The sequence below is a fragment of the Syngnathus floridae genome, chromosome 11, assembly GCF_059516105.1.
Source record: "Syngnathus floridae isolate MCC-2025c chromosome 11, RoL_Sflo_1.0, whole genome shotgun sequence".
NCBI lineage: Eukaryota > Metazoa > Chordata > Actinopteri > Syngnathiformes > Syngnathidae > Syngnathus > Syngnathus floridae.
The window spans coordinates 1396991-1417076 of record NC_142423.1 but is presented as its reverse complement, the minus strand read 5'-3'; the positions used below and the strand labels follow the sequence as shown (position 1 = coordinate 1417076).

General features: G+C 49.7%; 1 protein-coding gene and 1 pseudogene across 15 annotated transcripts in view; both read left to right on the top strand.

Moving 5' to 3' along the window:
* Positions 1-20086, top strand: part of ano10a (anoctamin 10a) — a 278041-nt gene that overhangs the window by 191298 nt on the left and 66657 nt on the right. The window lies entirely within an intron of this gene.
* Positions 5618-7313, top strand: LOC148390274 (uncharacterized; annotated as a pseudogene).

The window sequence follows — 20086 nt, the reverse complement described above, 5'->3', positions numbered from 1 at the left end:
GGATAAGCTCTGTGGAGTAACAACGGCCGGAGCTCCGGCCATGACTGGCGAGCGCAAAGGAATGGCATCGTTGGAGTGCGCCAAGGTAAAAGAGAGCGGAGGTGAGGCTGTTAGGATGCACTGTATAATCCACCAAGAAGCACTGTGTGCCAAGACTGTCCAGCTGGTCGATGTGATGAACACTGTCGTAAAAACTGTTAACGTAATTCGAGCGAGAGGACTGTACCACAGAGAATTTCAGGCTTTCCTATCTGATGTGGATGCTGAATACGGGGATGTACTCTACCACTCTGATGTGCGCTGGCTCAACCGCGGCTCTGTGCTGCAGCGTTTTTTTTCGCTGAGATCAGAAATCGACCAGTTTTTAAAAGAGAAGGGCCGACCTCTTCATGAGTTAAGTGACCCTCTGTGGCTCGCAGACCTGGCATTTTTAGTTGATCTTACGCATCATCTGAATACACTGAACAAGAACCTACAAGGCAAAGAACAGCTCGTGCCACACCTGCATGCGCACGTGAAAGCTTTCTACGTAAAGCTCCGCCTGTTTGAGACACAACTACGAGGCTTTAATGCTGCACACTTCCCTGTGCTGTCTGAAATCAAGTCTGCTTTTCCAAATGCCGACCTTTCTGCTAAAAACGAGAAATATGTGTCTGTGATTTCCTCTCTCATGACGGAATTCAACCAGCGTTTCCAAGATTTTTCTGCCATTGAAAAACAAATCAAGCTGTTCTCGACCCCCTTCCTGGTGGATGCAGAAGAAGTGGAAGAGAGTCTGCAGTTAGAGCTGATTGAAATTCAATGTGATGATTCTCTGAAGAGTCAGCATCAGCTTCTCCCCCTCCCCGAATTCTATCAGAGTTTGGATAATGCCAAGTTTCCTCTGATGAGACGCCACGCAAAAAGAATGATGAGCTTGTTCGGCTCGACATACATATGTGAACAAACATTTTCTCTGTTCAATCAGAACAAAAGCAGACTGAGAACCAGAATAACTGATAGCCATCTCTGTGAAGTCCTTCGTGTCTCAACCACCAAACTTTCTCCTGACATGTCAGCCATCCTTCAATCCAAAGGACACCATCACTGCTCCCACTGAGTGCAATGTTCTTCACAATACACAGTATTCATGTGTCAGTATGTCACCTCTAGTGTGTGGCCCGGCCCTTTGTTATTTTTCTGTACTTGGCCCTCACTAAAAAAAGTTTGGACACCCCTGATGTAACGTGTAGTTCCCTCCAGCTGGTCTCTCTGTGTAGGCCACTTGCGGAAATGTTCGTCCTTTAACAGTCACATTGAGATTTGTCCAGAAAAAGTGATCACAGGTACCGTCTGCAAGTCCAGGGCGGGAAGGGTCGGTATCACTGACTTTGACAGCACGGTGTTGATATCCAACTCCTCCCATGGATCCCATACATTTTGCTTCAGTGACATTCATTGCTCTGGCCTCCAAGTGGACTTGTGTGGAGGAAGGGGGGAGTTTTGTACACACATAACATCCCTCCTGTGTGTGAGCTTTCACAGTGAACTTTACATACCGGTACCAAGCGTATGTTTCGTATGGGTTTCTGGGGTCCCATGACCAATCCTCAAGGTTTCTCATCATGTGACCATCTTCTTCCACGGTTGACATTGTCAATCGGTCCATTCAGATGAGCCCACAATCCATAGCACGCTCCAACCACAACGCAGCAGAGGATCCATCTGGCATATGGAGCCCTATTGCTACTAGGATGGCAGAGACACCGGGACATCCCCTCGCCTAGCGGAGTGGGGATCGATGGATTCTTCACCAACCTAAACGATGAGGCCCCTTTGTAGTCAGCCTTCCCCACCACTCCGAATTAGGGGTCCAGCACTCTCTGCAACTTGCAGTGGCTGAGGTGAATCCAGCTGGGCCGTTCAGCAATCTTTATTGCGGTGGGGGTAGTCAGCAAAACTTGGAATGGTCCCTCCCACCGCGGGCTGGCCCAGTTCTTTCTTTTGATGACCTTGATGTAGACCCAGTCTCCTGGCTTGATGGGGTTGTCAACCTGTGAGGATGAAAGATCAGGCGGCAGTAAATTTGCATTTGACACATCTGCCAGTCTGAGCATTCTGATCATGTAATCTGCCAAGGACTGTTCTTCATCTGCCTTTTTTAAATCTGCAGGGAACACAGGTAGTCTATATGGTCTCCCATGGATGATTTCAAAAGGTGTTAGCCCTTCTGAAGTGGGAGTGATTCTCATATAGAGTTTCACTAAGTCTAGACACTCGGGCCAGGGTCTGCCTGTTGTTTCCATGCATTTTTTCAACCTGCTTTTGATAGTAGAGTTTGATCGTTCAACAAGGCCAGCGCTGGAAGGATGCCAGGCGCAGTGTTTTTTTAATGTTATCCCAAGGTGTACAGCCATGTTCTGTACAACTTGGTTCACAAAGTGTGGACCATTGTCACTGTAAATGGTTTGGGGGATGCCATGAGTCGGTATGATGGCTTTGCAGATGGCTTTTGCCACTGTTAAGGCATCTGCACGTTTAGATGGAACTATTTCCACCCATTTGGAAAATGCATCAGTCATCACTTAGCAGTATTTGTGAGCTCCACTTTGTGTGAGTTCAATAAAATCCATGTGCATGATTTTAAATGGGTAAGACGGTTTCGGAAATGAGCCTCTCTTAGGTCTCATGTTTCCTTGTGGATTATGTTTCACACAAACAGGACATGCTTTACTTTTTTTTTTAAGTAAGCATCTAAACCAAAGGTAGTGAATTGTTTATGTATGATGGACCTCATCCCTCCTGTCGACACATGGCAAGACCCATGTGTCGCAATTGCTGCTGCCTTGAAAAGTGATTTTGGTAAAACAGGTTTGTCATTGATGAGGTGGATATTATCTGTATCCACTATTGCACCTTTTGTCATCCACATTCGTTTTTCCACCATTGGAGCATTGCTCTGCATATCTGTCAGTATAGTTTTATCTATAAAGTGTGTGTCTTCTGAATCTATTAAAAAAATTCATGGCCATGTTTCCCTGCTGCTGCTTCTTTAGCAATTTTGTCTGTAAATCTGTTTCCATTTGAGACTTCATCTGTGCCTGTGGTGTGAGCAGCACATTTACACACAGCTAGTTTAGCAGGTCAATGAATGGCCTGCAACAAGTCTTTTAACAAGGAGGCATGTGTAACCGGATTACCGGTTGATGTTGTCATCCCTCTGCGCTCCCATTGTTTTGCAAAACAGAACAGAGTAGAAAACACATACTGACTGTCGGTGTATACAGTGACTTCCTTACCTTCCACTAATTGACAAGTCCTTGTTAGCACAATTAGCTCAGCAGCCTACGCTGACCTGTTGTATGGAAGCTTCTCTGCTTCAACAATCTGGTTTGGCAATTTTACAATTGCATAACCACTTTGATTGTTTCCTTTAGGATCCTTTGAACATGATCCATCCACAAACCACTTTTCCCCTTTGTCAAGTGGTGTGTCACTTAAATCTTGTCTGGGCAGCTGTAGATGTTCTGCAGCATCCAAACTGTTATATGTGGGGTTCCATCCCGTGGCAACGGGATCAACGTTGCTGGGTTAAGGACTGTGCACCTCTTTATCACAATATGTGGTTGTGACAGAAGTGTAGCAGTGTAGGACAGGTGTCTGGCAGGTGACAAAAAGTTCATTTTGCTTTGCAGTAGCAACACATCTACAGCATGTGAAACTAGCAGTTCCATTTTGTGGAAGAGGACCACATCTGCGGATAGTGTCACTGCAAGCACTGCCGTGCATACTGCTTGGACACAGTCTGGTAAGGATTGAGCCATTTTTTTTTTTGAATAAAATGCAATTGGTCTTAGCTTGCTGCCATGACTCTGCAGCAACACTGAGGTCATAAAACCATTCCTGCAGTCTGCTGTTTGCACAAAGGTTTTATTGTAGTCTGGCAAGATAAGGGTTGTAGTTTCCATCAGAGCCTGTTTCAGCACCACAAAATTATCATCCGCTACAGGTGTCCATATTATTTTTTCTGTCATTGTCATGGGGACTCCATGCACAATATTCAGCAGCGGTTGCGTCTTTTCTGCATCATGTGGGATCCATGCTCTGCAGTGATTGCAGAGCCCCCAAAATGACATCATTTGTTTTTTTTTTTTTGTTTGTTTCAGATTTCAGTGCATCTGCAATGATTTGCTTTCTGGTTTTCTGTACCTGTTTTTCAGCAGCTGGCAACGTGTGACCTAAATAGTTCACTTCTTGTCTGACCCATTGTAGTTTGTTTTTACTTACTTCACTCCCTGTTTTGCAGAGATAGTGTAACAAATCTAAGGAGTCTTCCTTGCAAGCAGCTTCAGTTTCAGAGGCTATCAGGAGATCATCCACATAAACTAGAAGTTGGCTTTTGTTTGACATTTGAAAATCAGCCAAACAGGCCATGATAGCTTGAATGAAAATAGTTGAACTATCAGTAAATCCCTGTGGCAATCTGGTGGACATATAACTTTATCCTTTCAAGGTAAACGCAAACCAAAACTGTGAGTCTGGGTGGATTGACACTGAGAAAAATGCATTGCTAAGATCAATTACTGTGAAATACTTCTGGTTAGGCTTCAAAGTGTTTAGAAGTGTGTGTGGGTCAGGCACATTAGGTGCTCTTGTCTGCACCGCATCATTTACTACTCGTAAATCTTGTATAATTCGCCAATAAATTTTATTGGCCTTTTGGACTGGAAATATAGGAGTGTTGCAAAGAGAATCCGAACACTTCCTAATGATTCCTCCAGTCAAAAGATCATTTATAACAGGGGCAATCCCATTTATTGCCTCCTGTTTTAAAGGATATTGCTTAACTCTTGGACGCCACTCTGATCTTGGTTTGATCTGTACTGGGGGAATGGACGTTAAAAGTCCTACATCAGATGGGCCCTTTGTCCAGAGTTTTTCAGGAAGCTCAGTCAATTCCCTCTCCTCCATCTCAGTCAAACAAACATTAACTAGTCAGGGGAGCACATAAGTGCATGCCCTTCCAAAAGCCACTTCACACACTGTTTGCTTCCACATATCACAACTGGTACTGTAGCTCCACCCATCACCTTTGTCCTCATAAGCAGTGACAGATCCGGCAAGTTTAATTCGGCAACCCACATCTGCCCATGTTATACTGTGAGGTTTAAACAATGAAATGTGGGGTACAGCCGACAACTTGTATTTGTCTTTCTGAGGAGAGGGCGGGAGCATAGCAGCAGCTGCAAATGACATGTGATCAGTGTACAGAGCAGTTATTGTCAAGGTTACTTCTGTGTCACTGAGAAAACTTTCAATACATTCATCTTGTGGATCAGTGAGAATGTTCATGGTGACATGTAATTGATCACAAGTCATTTCTGATTCAGGTCGGGACAATTGTTTTTGAGCTTCACTCAGTAAACTGCTTGGTAGCTTGAGATTCCGTTCAGGAGAGATGTCATAGGAACAACAAATCTGTTCATTTGCTTGTGCAGCATATGAATCTACATCTCTCACTCTACATGCTCGCATGTCATCCTTTACTGGAATTATTGCAATTCCCAACCGAGTCATCAGATCTTGTCCCAGCAGGTTTATGGGACATTTTGGGGATAGGACAATCGGGACTGAAGCTATGACTCCCGTTTCATCATCTCTCACTTCAACTGGATTGGAGATACTCATCGTTCATGCTGAAACCTTTAAATAACACATCTCCTCCTATTGTGATGATCTTCTTGCTGCCAAATCTGCTTACTTCTCATCTCTCATTAATAACACCAACCGGAACCCCCGCATACTGTTCTCCACCGTCAACAAATTGCTCCAGCCACCGGCCACCAAGCCACCCTCCTCACCCGCCCTCTGTAGCGCTTTCTTTGTCAGCTTTAACAACAAAATTGCCCAAATCAACAGTTCTCTGACCGTCACCATCAACAACTCCTCCTCCCCCACCTCCCCTCCTCTCCTGCCCCCCCTTCCCGATCTCCTGCCCTTCCCCTCTCTCACTGCCTTCTCCCTTGTCGACTCCTCCACCATCCTAGACATCATCACCGCATCCAAGACAACCACCTGCTCTCTCGACCCCCTTCCAACGACCTTAACTAAGGCCTTCCTCCCTGTCCTCCTCCCTTACCTCACCAAGCTTTTTAATCAGTCTCTATCCCTCGGCCACTTTCCCACTGTCTATCAGCTTGCAGCCATCACCCCCGTCCTCAAAAAGCCCACCTTGGACCCACTCAACCTCTCCAACTACCGTCCCATCTCCAACCTTTCATTCTTTTCCAAAATCCTTGAACGCATTGTCTCAGTGGCCTAGTAGTAGAGTGTCCGCCCTGAGACTGGAAGGTTGTGGGTTCAAACCCCGGCCGGGTCATACCAAAGACTATAAAAATGGGACCCATTGCCTCCTTGCTTGGCACTCAGCATTAAGGGTTGGAATTGGGGGGGTTAGATCACCAAATGATTCCCGAGCGCGGCACCGCTGCTACTCACTGCTCCCCTCTCCCCCAGGGGATGGATCAAAATCACATGGGGATGGGTTAAATGCAGAGGACAAATTTCACCACACCCAGATGTGTGTGTGACGATGATCATTGGGACTGGGACTTAACTTCACACCCATCTCCAGTCCAAAAACCTCTATGAACCCTTCCAGTCCGGATTCCGCCCACTTCACAGCACTGAAACAGCTCTTGTTATAGTCACCAACGATCTCCTCATTTCAGCTGACTCTGGTGCCCTCAACATCCTACTACTACTTGACCTTAGAGCAGCCTTTGACACTGAACCATTCCATCCTCCTCCAAAGGCTGCGCCAACTAGGTGTTGAGGACACTGCACTCGACTGGCTCACCTCCTATCTCGCCAACAGAAACCAGTTCATTTCTCTCTCCGGTCACACATCCATCCTCTCCCCAGTTACACAAGGGGTCCCTCAAGGCTCAGTTCTTGGCCCCCTCCTATCCATCTGTTACCTCTTTTCTCTTGGTAATGTCATCCGCAAACTTAATCTGGACTTCCAATGCTATGCTGATGACACCCAGATCTATATACGCACCACACCAACCCATAACCCTTCCCTCACCCACTTTGAAACCTGCATCTCTACAATAAAAACATGGCTGTCCCACAACTTTCTCAAACTCAACAGTGATAAAACAGAGCTCCTCCTCATAGGCACTAAATCATCCCTTAATAAAACTGGATCCATCACACTCACCATCGACTCCACAAACATCACCCCCCCCCCCCCCCCCCGGCACGCAACGTTGGCGTTATTTTTGACCCCACACTGTCCTTTCACCCTCACGTTAGCTCAGTTGTCACGACCTCCTACTTCCACCTCCGACGCATTGCCAAAATCCGGCACTGCCTCTCTCTCCCTGCCGCTGAATCCCTCATCCACGCCTTCATCTCATCCCGGCTTGACTACTGCAACTCCCTTTTCACTGGAATCACTGCTCACTCACTCCATAGGCTGCAACTAGTCCAAAACTCTGCTGCCCGTCTCCTTACCCACACCCGGTCCCGTGAACATATCACTCCTGTTCTCCGCTCTCTTCACTGGCTCCCCATTGAGGAGTGCATCATCTTCAAGATACTCCTCCTCACCTTCAAAGCCCTCCACAACCTGGCTCCCACTTACCTATCCGACCTCCTTGTCCCCTACTGTCCCAACCGCCCCCTCCGATCTTCCAATACCTCACGTCTGACAGTCCCAAAATCTAAACTCAGATCCTTTGGGGACAGAGCCTTCTCCTGCACTTCACCCCGACCCTGGAACTCTCTCCCTCAGTCTGTCTGTGACTCACTCACACTCCCCATATTTAAGTCCCGTCTAAAAACTTTCCTTTTCTCTCAAGCCTATGATCTCCCCTACGCATAACTGGTTTCCTCATCTTAATTTTATCCCATTGTCTCTTCCCCGTCCCCCTACCCCTCCCCTCCTATTTGTCTTTGCCTTCTTCCCTGTAAGCGTCTTTGGGTTTTTGAAAAGCGCTATACAAATTTAATGAATTATTATTATTATTATTATTGTGTACCTGCCCATGAGCAGATTTCACCCAAATTGTATTTTGGGAGGCCTTTAGATTAGGGCAGTGGTTCTTAACCTTTTTGGAGGTACCGAACCCCATCAGGTTCATGTGCATTCACCGAACCCCTCTTTGGGTAGGGGGGGCAGTGGGTACCGATGTGTTCGACCATCCGCTGATGGGGGGTGGGGGTGTGCTACCGGTGTGTTCGGACATCCGTGGACGGGGGGTGCTAACGGTGTGTTCAGCCATCTGCGGACAGGGGGTGGGGCAGGGGCGGGGCGGGGGCGGGGCAATCACATACCAGTTCTGCCGAACCCTTGAAGCCGGCTCACCGAACCCCTAGGTTAAGAACCACTGGATTAGGGACTTTAATTTTTATTACGATTTTACAAGCCCCGGTATCACACAAAAACTCTACATCACTTCCTCCAACGTTTAAGGTAACGTGGTTTTTCTTTTAATGCACTCAGAATGTCCCAGGCTGTATGGACATCTACTATTTCTTCCTCTGTAGGAGCACAAGAGGTCAAAGGGGAGGAATCTAGTCAGGCTGAAAATTTGGCTTTTCCTCTGCCTCTTCCTCCACCCCTTGATCGGTTTTGTTTTTTTCTAAAACACTCTTTTGATCAGTGTCCACGTTTCCCACAGTTCCAACAGGTCTCTGAATCTGATGGGGGTTTTGAATTATATGGCGGCCTTCGACCTTGTTGGCCTCTACCTCTTCCTCTCCCCCGTAAGGACCCTTGGAAGAACACTGTTGTATCTTCATCCAGTTCATCATCATCATCATCATTGTCTAGATGAAATACATCAGAACTTTTGCCTCTTTTGATCACTTTTTTAGCATGTCTGGCCCATTGCATAGTTGTCATCACACTTGCAATATCCACTTCCACCAAATGTTTCCTCACCCAGTTGCCTATTTCAGGGCCAAAATTAGTGAGGAGCGCATTTTTAAGCTGTTGCTGATAAGCACTCTCAGCTGCATCATTGAATGGGATGCCACTATGCACCCTGAATTCTTTTTCAAATCTCAAGCGAAAATCATCAGTATCTTCCCCAGGCTTCTGTTTTATTCCTGCCAAATGACCATAAATCGCTCGTCTTTTAAATATAGTTCACCCTCTTTGCACAAGATTATTCCATTGTGCTGCATACTCCCCTCCCAATTGATTTCCCTCAACGGGATAGGGGAAAGGCCCTTGGTTATTTCTACCTGTATAATTTCCTCTAACCTTGGCCCAGTCTTTTCCCAAGGCAGACATTGCAGCTTCTCCTGCCTCATGCCCATTCAGTCTATAGGAATGTATGATTCCAACCATGTCTTCTGCCCATTTATCTGGGTCTTCTGCAACAGGGGTAACCCCTTCAACTGCTTTTCTTGCCTCTTCCAAAGTCCATGGCCGAAAAACATATGTATGTGGAGAGTAGCCTTCCTCTGCAATAGGGTTTGGCACCTGTATCATTGGGCACACATAAGCATTGTCCAAATTTTGGGAAAATCTAGCAGCATTGGTCATACTTCTTGTTCGCACAGGAGTTCTAATAATGTGACCCTGACCGTTTTTGCTGTTATATGGGGGAGGGTGCAGGTCTGTTAAACTTGGATACAAGTTTTTCATAGGAGCAGAAAGCTCCTCTTGCCCCTCTGCTTGAGCTGCGCCTTCAGCTGCGGCTTGAGCTGCGCCTTCAGCTGCGCCTTCAGCTGCGGCTTGAGCTGCGGCCGGGACAGTGCGTCTGCGCACTGTGGCTGCATTGTCTTCCGGCCTGACAAACATACTCGCAGTCTCATCACTTTTTACCATTATAGCTTTTGTCTTTTAGATTTGTTCTCTTCTCTCTTGTGAAGCTTTCAACCACATTCTAGCACAATTCAAGTCTCTCTCTTTTCTTTTTTTCTCAGTCCCTTTGTCTTCCTAGCCACACTGTCCTCCAAAACATCAACCACTATCTTCCACACCTCAACTTTCAACTTCCCTTCTACTCCATACTTTTTCTTCCACTTCGGCATGTATCGCATACAATTAAGAAATTTACTAGCCATGTACTTCTCATCTCCTTCAAGAGCTAGAGATTTTCCATCTTAACTTGGTATTTTAGGTTTATACAATTTTTTTCCACTATTTTTCTTTCTTTGAGGATCCTCAATGCAGGTTTAAATTGACCTTTCAACAAATTCTCTCTGTAGTCAATTTATACTACCAGTCACACTCTCAACCACACAAGTTTCTTATCCCTGCCTACACGAAGTCCTCTTTAAAAAAAAAAGCTGCTTCATCCGGAGGGGGAACTCTACAACACCCTCTCCTTCCCTGGGAACTAAAGACAACAGTCCAGTTACCCAGCCCTGCCAACGCGAAGTAGTACTCTTTAGAACAGTGGTTGTCAAATGAGGGTACATGGAGGTACTCTAGGGGGTACGTGAGATTTTACAAAAATATATAAAACAGTTTGAGAACCAATGCTCTAGAAGAGCCACCTCATCCGGAGGGGGACTCTACAACACCCCCTCCTTCCACAAGACTTAAGATCTTCTGTCCTGCTTATTTACTTGTACTTTTCCCTGTGCACTTTTACTTGTACGCGTTTCACAACAGCACAATCACACAACTTTAGGGCTTTTACTTACTTGTCGCCTGGTTCGTTGCACTACCGGATCCCGTCAATCCACATCTGTCAGATGAAGGCAGACCTAAGATGCTGGCCCGGCGAAGAATTTCTGTCCCAGGTCTTTCTTTACCAGATCCGGCTAATGGACGCTGGCCCGTCGACAATGTACAGCGTGTCTTCCTCCGTATGCCAGATGGCGGGTATGAGAGAATCCGGGTCACGGCACCAAAAATGTTAGAGTGGTGCTCACTCTAACTTATTTTGCAAGAACCACACGGGAGACAGTATGCCCTTTAAGCACTTGCAAGTGGAGAATTTGCTCGTTACTGTAGGTACAGCAATGTTCAAACAAAGTCTGCCTTTGGTCTCTTGCAAGAGCATATTTATTGAGAACAGGTAGGGTGGGTGTGACATTGGACATGTTTGGTGGTCACCTAAGCAACTGGTTAATCAGTGCGGAGGGTCCCAGCTCATTGTTTTACAAGGTCGTGGTAACAGAAACTAGTGGACCATTTTAGATGATTAACTAAGCAAGAATATTTCCACACCATTTGGAAAGTTTCAACAACTGAATGGTTAAACTTTTTCAGAGTCAAGGAAAGGTAAAAGGTTTAAACAAAGTTAATAATTCTAGTCTACATTCCAACATAATCATATGATCAAGATAATCAAGATAATCTGTAAACCCTAACAAGACCTCTGTGATTGACGGTATCATATGCTGCTGTTAGGTCTAAAAACACTGCACAGTGTTCAAACCCATCCTCTGTGTACTAGGTTAAGATAAGGACTTGACCGCAGCAAGATCATCCTGGCCTGTACCCAGCTTGGTCTGGTGTGAGTAAGTTGTCAACTGTGTCGGATATTCTATTTAGTATAAGTCTCTCATAGAGTTTGTACAAGGTACATAGTAATGATATTGGCCTATGGCTCTTTGGGTTGTCTGGGTCTTTATTAGGCTTTAGAAGAGCAGCTACCTCGTCTTTTCTCCACTTCTTTGGGATCTTCTTTGTTCTTAGACATGAGTTAAAGGGGGACAGTAGCCATTGTCTTGCCTTGGGTCCCTGGTGTTTGAGGAACTCATTTAGGATCCCGTCTATTCCTGCAGCCTTGTTTGGTTTTAACTCATTGATTTCTTTGTCCAGTTCTTCTAGAGAGAAAGGTCGAATCATTACTGTCTAAGAGGGCTGCCTTCATCTCCTCCTGTTGCCTTTTCCCTTGATGGTGTCCTTTATTATTTGGACAACCATTTACAATTAATTGGTGAGGAATTTGGTTTGGATTTAATGCTGGTATTCTTTGAGGTGATTTATTCTCATAGTTTGCTCTATGAATGGTTGACCATGCCCTTTTGCTGTTGTGAGTCATGTCTAGATTTTCTACGAGGTCAAGCCATTGTTGTTGAATCCCCTGGCTCAGTTGAGATATACTAACTGTCTCTCCCATTTTAATGGTCCATCCATCCATCCATCCATCCATCTTCTTCCGCTTATCCGGGGTCGGGTCGCGGGGGCAGCAGCTTTAGGAGGGACTCCCAGACTTCCCTCTCCCCAGCCACTTCATCCAGCTCATCCCGGGGGATCCCAAGGCGTTCCCAGGCCAGCTGAGAGACATAGTCTCTCCAGCGCGTCCTGGGTCGTCCCCGGGGTCTCCTACCGGTGGGACATGCCCGGAACACCTCCCCAGGGAGGCGTCCAGGAGGCATCCTGATAAGATGCCTGAGCCACCTCATCTGGCTCCTCTCAACGTGGAGGAGTAGCGACTCTACTCCGAGTCTCTCCCGGATGGCCGAGCTTCTCACCCTATCTCTAAGGGAGAGCCCGGACATCCTGCGGAGAAAACTCATTTCGGCCGCTTGTATCCGAGATCTCGTTCTTTCGGTCACGACCCATAGCTCGTGACCATAGGTGAGGGTAGGAGCGTAAATCGACCGGTAAATTGAGAGCTTTGCCTTTTGGCTCAGCTCTCTCTTCACCACAACGGACCGGTACAGGGTCCGCATTACTGCCGACGCTGCACCGATCCGCCTGTCGATCTCACGCTCCATCCTCCCCTCACTCGTGAACAAGACTCCAAGATACTTGAACTCCTCCACTTGGGATCTCATCCCCGATCCGGAGAGGGCATTCCACCCTTTTCCGATCGAGGACCATGGACTCGGATTTGGAGGTGCTGACCCTCATCCCGACTGCTTCACACTCGGCTGCGAATCGTTCCAGCGAGAGCTGGAGATCACGGCCTGAAGAAGCCAACAGCACCACGTCATCTGCAAAAAGCAGAGACGCGATGCTGAGGTCCCCAAACCGGACCCCCTCAACGCCTCGGCTGCGCCTAGAAATTCTGTCCATAAAAATTATGAACAGAATCGGTGACAAAGGGCAGCCTTGGCGGAGTCCAACCCTCACTGGGAACGAATCCGTCTTACTGCCGGAAATGCGGACCAGACTCTGGCATCGGTGATACAGGGACCGAACCGCCCTTATCAGTTGGCTCGGCACCCCGTACTCCCGAAGCACCCTCCACAGAACCTCCCGAGGGACACGGTCGAACGCCTTCTCCAAGTCCACAAAACACATGTGGACTGGTTGGGCGAACTCCCATGCACCCTCGAGGATCCTGCCAAGGGTGTAGAGCTGGTCCACTGTTCCACGGCCAGGACGAAAGCCACACTGCTCCTCCTGAATCCGAGGTTCGACCTCCCGACGGACCCTCCTCTCCAGCACCCCTGAATAGACCTTACCAGGGAGGCTGAGGAGTGTGATTCCCCTGTAATTGGAACACACCCTCCGGTCCCCCTTCTTAAAGAGGGGAACCACCACCCCAGTCTGCCAATCCAGAGGCACTGTCCCCGATGTCCACGCAACGTTGTAGAGGCGTGTCAGCCATGACAGCCCCACAACATCCAGAGCCTTTAAGAACTCCGGGCGGATCTCATCCACCCTCGGGGCCTTGCCACCGAGGAGTTTTTTGACTACCTCAGTGACTTCGACCCCAGAGATTGGAGAATCCGCCTCAGAGTCTCCAGGCCCTGCTTCCTCAATGGAAGGCGTGTAGGTGGAATTGAGGAGGTCTTCGAAGTACTCTCCCCACCGACTCACGACGTCCCGAGTCGAGGTCAGCAGCACGCCATCCCCACTGTAAACAGTGTTGACGTTGCACTGCTTCCCCCTCCTGAGACGCCGGATGGTGGACCAGAATTTCCTCGAAGCCGTCTGAAAGTCATTCTCCATGGCCTCACCGAACTCCCCCCACGCCCGGGTTTTTGCCTCAGCAACCGCCGAAGCCGCGTTCCGCTTGGCCATCCGGTACCTGTCAGCTGCCTCCGGAGTCCCGCAGGCCAAAACGGCCCGATAGGACTCCTTCTTCAGCTTGACGGCATCCCTTACCGCCGGTGTCCACCAGCGGGTTCGGGGATTGCCGCCACGACAGGCACCAACGACCTTACGGCCACAGCTCCGGTCGGCCGCCTCAACAATGGAGGCGCGGAACATGGTCCACTCGGACTCAATGTCCCCCGCCTCCCCCGGGACGTGGGAAAAGCTCTGCCGGAGGTGGGAGTTGAAGCTCTTCCTGACAGGAGATTCTGCCAGACGTTCCCAGCAGACCCTCACAGAGCGTTTGGGTCTGCCAGGTCGGACCGGCATCTTCCCCCACCATCGGAGCCAACCCACCACCAGGTGGTGATCAGTTGACAGCTCCGCCCCTCTCTTCACCCGAGTGTCCAAAACATGCGGCCGCAAATCCGATGACACGACTACAAAGTCGATCATCGAACTGCGGCCTAGGGTGTCCTGGTGCCAAGTGCACACATGGACACCCTTATGCTTGAACATGGTGTTCATTATTGAAAATCCGTGTCGAGCACAGAAGTCCAACAATAGAACACCGCTCGGGTTCAGATCAGGGGGGCCGTTCCTCCCAATCACGCCCTTCCAGGTCTCACTGTCATTGCCCACGTGAGCATTGAAGTCACCCAGTAGAACGATAGAGTCCCCAGAAGGAGCGCTCTCCAGCACTTCCTCCAGGGACCCCAAGAAGGGTGGGTACTCTGAGCTGCTGTTTGGTGCATAGACACAAACAACAGTCAGGACCCGTCCCCCCACCCGAAGGCGGAGGGAGGCTACCCTCTCGTTCACCGGGGTGAACCCCAATGTGCAGGCGCCCAGCCGGGGGGCAATAAGTATACCCACACCTGCTCGACGCCTCTCACCGTGGGCAACTCCAGAGTGGAAGAGAGTCCAGCCCCTCTCGAGAGGGCTTGTACCGGAACCCAAACTGTGTGTGGAGGCTAGTCCGACTATATCTAGTCGGAATCTTTCTGCCTCGCACACCAGCTCGGGCTCCTTTCCAGCCAGAGAGGTGACATTCCATGTCCCAAGAGCCAGCTTCTGCAGCCGGGGATCAGACCGCCAAGGTCCCTGCCTTTGGCTGCCGCCCAGCTCACATTGCACCCGACCCCTTCGGCCCCTCCCACAGGTGGTGAGCCCATGGGAAGGGGGACCCACGTTTCCATTTCGGGCTATGCCCGGCCGGGCCCCATGGGCGAAGGCCCGGCCACCAGACGCTCGCCTTCGAGCCCCGCCTCCAGGCCATTTTAATGGTGTCTTTGCTAAACGGGTCTTCATTGTATAGGGAGTTATAATTTTCGTAGAGTTTATAATTTGGTCAGTCATTCCCTGAATATACTCCTTTCTGCAGCCTCCAGGCATGTTTTGTTGAGCTGACCTCCATACTAGTTGAACAAATGTATCATAATGATTAGGCTCGGGTGGTATGGCATCAATACGCTGTTCAATAAATCCCTCATCACCTGTCCATTTTGCTTTGTTTAAATTGAACCTGCGGAGATATTTTGATTGTGTCGGTCTTACAACTGGGTGGTCGGTGTTGGGACCTTGGTATAGGTTGTAAGACTGTTCTTGTAAGGATATTGGAATTTGTTGAGGTAAAAAAAGCTAGGTCTGGGTTGTACCCCTTTCTCCATCTTGCACTGTTGAAAGTGGGAGGGTCTTTTGGGTCATATAATAGCTCAAGGTTATTGTTAAGAGCCCAGGAAGTTACCTTCTCCCCATTTGCATCTTCATCTTCATAGCCCCAGTTTGGGCTGTGGCTGTTAAAGTCTCCAATGATAAGATGCATTTTCCCTTTGAGGTATAAGGTGGGAGGCCACTCAAATGGTTCATTTGGGGGTTTATAAACATAGATGATGATCAGGTGTTTGATTATTTCAATGGGGCCAGCTTCAATTCTTACTGTGCTCAAAACTGATGATTTGTCCTCAACAAATATGGCACTTCCATATGTTTGGTTAGCGATGTCAATAGCCAAGTGCACAGAGGGCTGGTTGTTCACCCTGTGTTGCAGACACAAGACATCTGGCTGGAGATCTGAAAGGATCTTGGCTTTATTATTGCTAAAGCCTTCAATATTTAAACTAATTATGTTCATATTATCAGTGGGCCGAGGGTTTATCCTTTTACCACCCACAAGATCGCAATTGGTTGGACTGTTTTCGTGTGTAATGTTAGGATTGGTCTCCATATGGATTAAGAGGGTCATGACGAAAACCCTCCTAACTTGACCCCTGTTAATGACAAGTAATAATGTGTTAGTAATTTCACATATAAGTCACTCCTGAGTATAAGTCGCACCCCCAGCCAAACTATGAAAAAAACTGCAACTTAAAGTCCGTTTAGTTTAGTTTAGTTTAGTGTGAAAATAACGTGAAGTGATATACTAGAAAGTAAGTAATATATTAATGATCATTGATCAAACTATGAAAAAGTCCGGAAAATACGGTATTTTTCAAGAATAATTATTAATTATACTTCATCTATTAATATTATTTGTGTGTAAATTAATTTAAGTTGGCTATGTTGATGATAGCCCCTTATGATGAACAACATAAATGGACTTTGTTTTCCCTCGCCCGGACGCGGGTCACCGGGGCCTCCCTCTGGAGCCAGGCCTGGAGGCGGGGCTCGAAGGCGAGCGTCTGGTGGCCGGGCCTTCGCCCATGGGGCCCGGCCGGGAATAGCCCGAAATGGAAACGTGGATCCCCCTTCCCATGGGCTCACCACCTGTGGGAGGGGCCGAAGGGGTCGGGTGCAATGTGAGCTGGGCGGCAGCCAAAGGCAGGGACCTTGGCGGTCTGATCCCCGGCTGCAGAAGCTGGCTCTTGGGACATGGAATGTCACCTCTCTGGCTGGAAAGGAACCCGAGCTGGTGTGCGAGGCAGAAAGATTCCGACTAGATATAGTCGGACTAGCCTCCACACACAGTTTGGGTTCCGGTACAAGCCCTCTCGAGAGGGACTGGACTCTCTTCCACTCTGGAGTTGCCCACGGTGAGAGGCGTCGAGCAGGTGTGGGTATACTTATTGCCCCCCGGCTGGGCGCCTGCACATTGGGGTTCACCCCGGTGAACGAGAGGGTAGCCTCCCTCCGCCTTCGGGTGGGGGGACGGGTCCTGACTGTTGTTTGTGTCTATGCACCAAACAGCAGCTCAGAGTACCCACCCTTCTTGGGGTCCCTGGAGGAAGTGCTGGAGAGCGCTCCTTCTGGGGACTCTATCGTTCTACTGGGTGACTTCAATGCTCACGTGGGCAATGACAGTGAGACCTGGAAGGGCGTGATTGGGAGGAACGGCCCCCCTGATCTGAACCCGAGCGGTGTTCTATTGTTGGACTTCTGTGCTCGACACGGATTTTCAATAATGAACACCATGTTCAAACATAAGGGTGTCCATGTGTGCACTTGGCACCAGGACACCCTAGGCCGCAGTTCGATGATCGACTTTGTAGTCGTGTCATCGGATTTGCAGCCGCATGTTTTGGACACTCGGGTGAAGAGAGGGGCGGAGCTGTCAACTGATCACCACCTGGTGGTGGGTTGGCTCCGATGGTGGGGGAAGATGCCGGTCCGACCTGGCAGACCCAAACGCTCTGTGAGGGTCTGCTGGGAACGTCTGGCAGAATCTCCTGTCAGGAAGAGCTTCAACTCCCACCTCCGGCAGAGCTTTTCCCACGTCCCAGGGGAGGCGGGGGACATTGAGTCCGAGTGGACCATGTTCCGCGCCTCCATTGTTGAGGCGGCCGACCGGAGCTGTGGCCGTAAGGTCGTTGGTGCCTGTCGTGGCGGCAATCCCCGAACCCGCTGGTGGACACCGGCGGTAAGGGATGCCGTCAAGCTGAAGAAGGAGTCCTATCGGGCCGTTTTGGCCTGCGGGACTCCGGAGGCAGCTGACAGGTACCGGATGGCCAAGCGGAACGCGGCTTCGGCGGTTGCTGAGGCAAAAACCCGGGCGTGGGAGGAGTTCGGTGAGGCCATGGAGAGTGACTTTCGGATGGCTTCGAGGAAATTCTGGTCCACCATCCGGCGTCTCAGGAGGGGGAAGCAGTGCAACGTCAACACTGTTTACAGTGGGGATGGCGTGCTGCTGACCTCGACTCGGGACGTCGTGAGTCGGTGGGGAGAATACTTCGAAGACCTCCTCAATTCCACCTACACGCCTTCCATTGAGGAAGCAGGGCCTGGAGACTCTGAGGCGGATTCTCCAATCTCTGGGGTCGAAGTCACTGAGGTAGTCAAAAAACTCCTCGGTGGCAAGGCCCCGGGGGTGGATGAGATCCGCCCGGAGTTCTTAAAGGCTCTGGATGTTGTGGGGCTGTCATGGCTGACACACCTCTACAACGTTGCGTGGACATCGGGGACAGTGCCTCTGGATTGGCAGACTGGGGTGGTGGTTCCCCTCTTTAAGAAGGGGGACCGGAGGGTGTGTTCCAATTACAGGGGAATCACACTCCTCAGCCTCCCTGGTAAGGTCTATTCAGGGGTGCTGGAGAGGAGGGTCCGTCGGGAGGTCGAACCTCGGATTCAGGAGGAGCAGTGTGGCTTTCGTCCTGGCCGTGGAACAGTGGACCAGCTCTACACCCTCGGCAGGATCCTCGAGGGTGCATGGGAGTTCGCCCAACCAGTCCACATGTGTTTTGTGGACTTGGAGAAGGCGTTCGACCGTGTCCCTCGGGAGGTTCTGTGGAGGGTGCTTCGGGAGTACGGTGTGCCGAGCCAACTGATAAGGGCGGTTCGGTCCCTGTATCACCGATGCCAGAGTCTGGTCCGCATTTCCGGCAGTAAGACGGATTCGTTCCCAGTGAGGGTTGGACTCCGCCAAGGCTGCCCTTTGTCACCGATTCTGTTCATAATTTTTATGGACAGAATTTCTAGGCGCAGCCGAGGCGTTGAGGGGGTCCGGTTTGGGGACCTCAGCATCGCGTCTCTGCTTTTTGCAGATGACGTGGTGCTGTTGGCTTCTTCAGGCCGTGATCTCCAGCTCTCGCTGGAACGATTCGCAGCCGAGTGTGAAGCGGTCGGGATGAGGGTCAGCACCTCCAAATCCGAGTCCATGGTCCTCGATCGGAAAAGGGTGGAATGCCCTCTCCGGATCGGGGATGAGATCCTGCCCCAAGTGGAGGAGTTCAAGTATCTTGGAGTCTTGTTCACGAGTGAGGGGAGGATGGAGCGTGAGATCGACAGGCGGATCGGTGCAGCGTCGGCAGTAATGCGGACCCTGTACCGGTCCGTTGTGGTGAAGAGAGAGCTGAGCCAAAAGGCAAAGCTCTCAATTTACCGGTCGATTTACGCTCCTACCCTCACCTATGGTCACGAGCTATGGGTCGTGACCGAAAGAACGAGATCTCGGATACAAGCGGCCGAAATGAGTTTTCTCCGCAGGATGTCCGGGCTCTCCCTTAGAGATAGGGTGAGAAGCTCGGTCATCCGGGAGAGACTCGGAGTAGAGTCGCTACTCCTCCACGTTGAGAGGAGCCAGATGAGGTGGCTTGGGCATCTTATCAGGATGCCTCCTGGACGCCTCCCTGGGGAGGTGTTCCGGGCATGTCCCACCGGTAGGAGACCCCGGGGACGACCCAGGACGGGCTGGAGAGACTATGTCTCTCAGCTGGCCTGGGAACGCCTTGGGATCCCCCGGGATGAGCTGAATGAAGTAGCTGGGGAGAGGGAAGTCTGGGAGTCCCTCCTAAAGCTGCTGCCCCCGCGACCCGACCCCGGATAAGCGGAAGAATATGGATGGATGGATGGATATGTTGATGATTTTATTTATGTGTACAATCTGGGGCTATTTATATAAAAGACTAAATATTAGTTTTAATATCCATCCATCCATCCATCCATCCATCCATCCATCCATCCATCCATCCATCCATCCTTTTCCGCTTCTTCCCGGGTCGGCAGCAGCTTTAGGAGGGACTCCCAGACTTCCCACACCCCAGCCACGTCCAGCTCATCCCAGGGGATACCAAGGCATTCCCAGGCCAGGTGAGGGACAAAGTTTCTCCGGCGCGTCCCAGGTCGTCCACGGGGTCTCCTGCCGGCAGGGCAGGGTGGCGTCCAGGAGGTATCCTGGTAAGATTCCCGAGCCACCTCATCTGGCTCCTC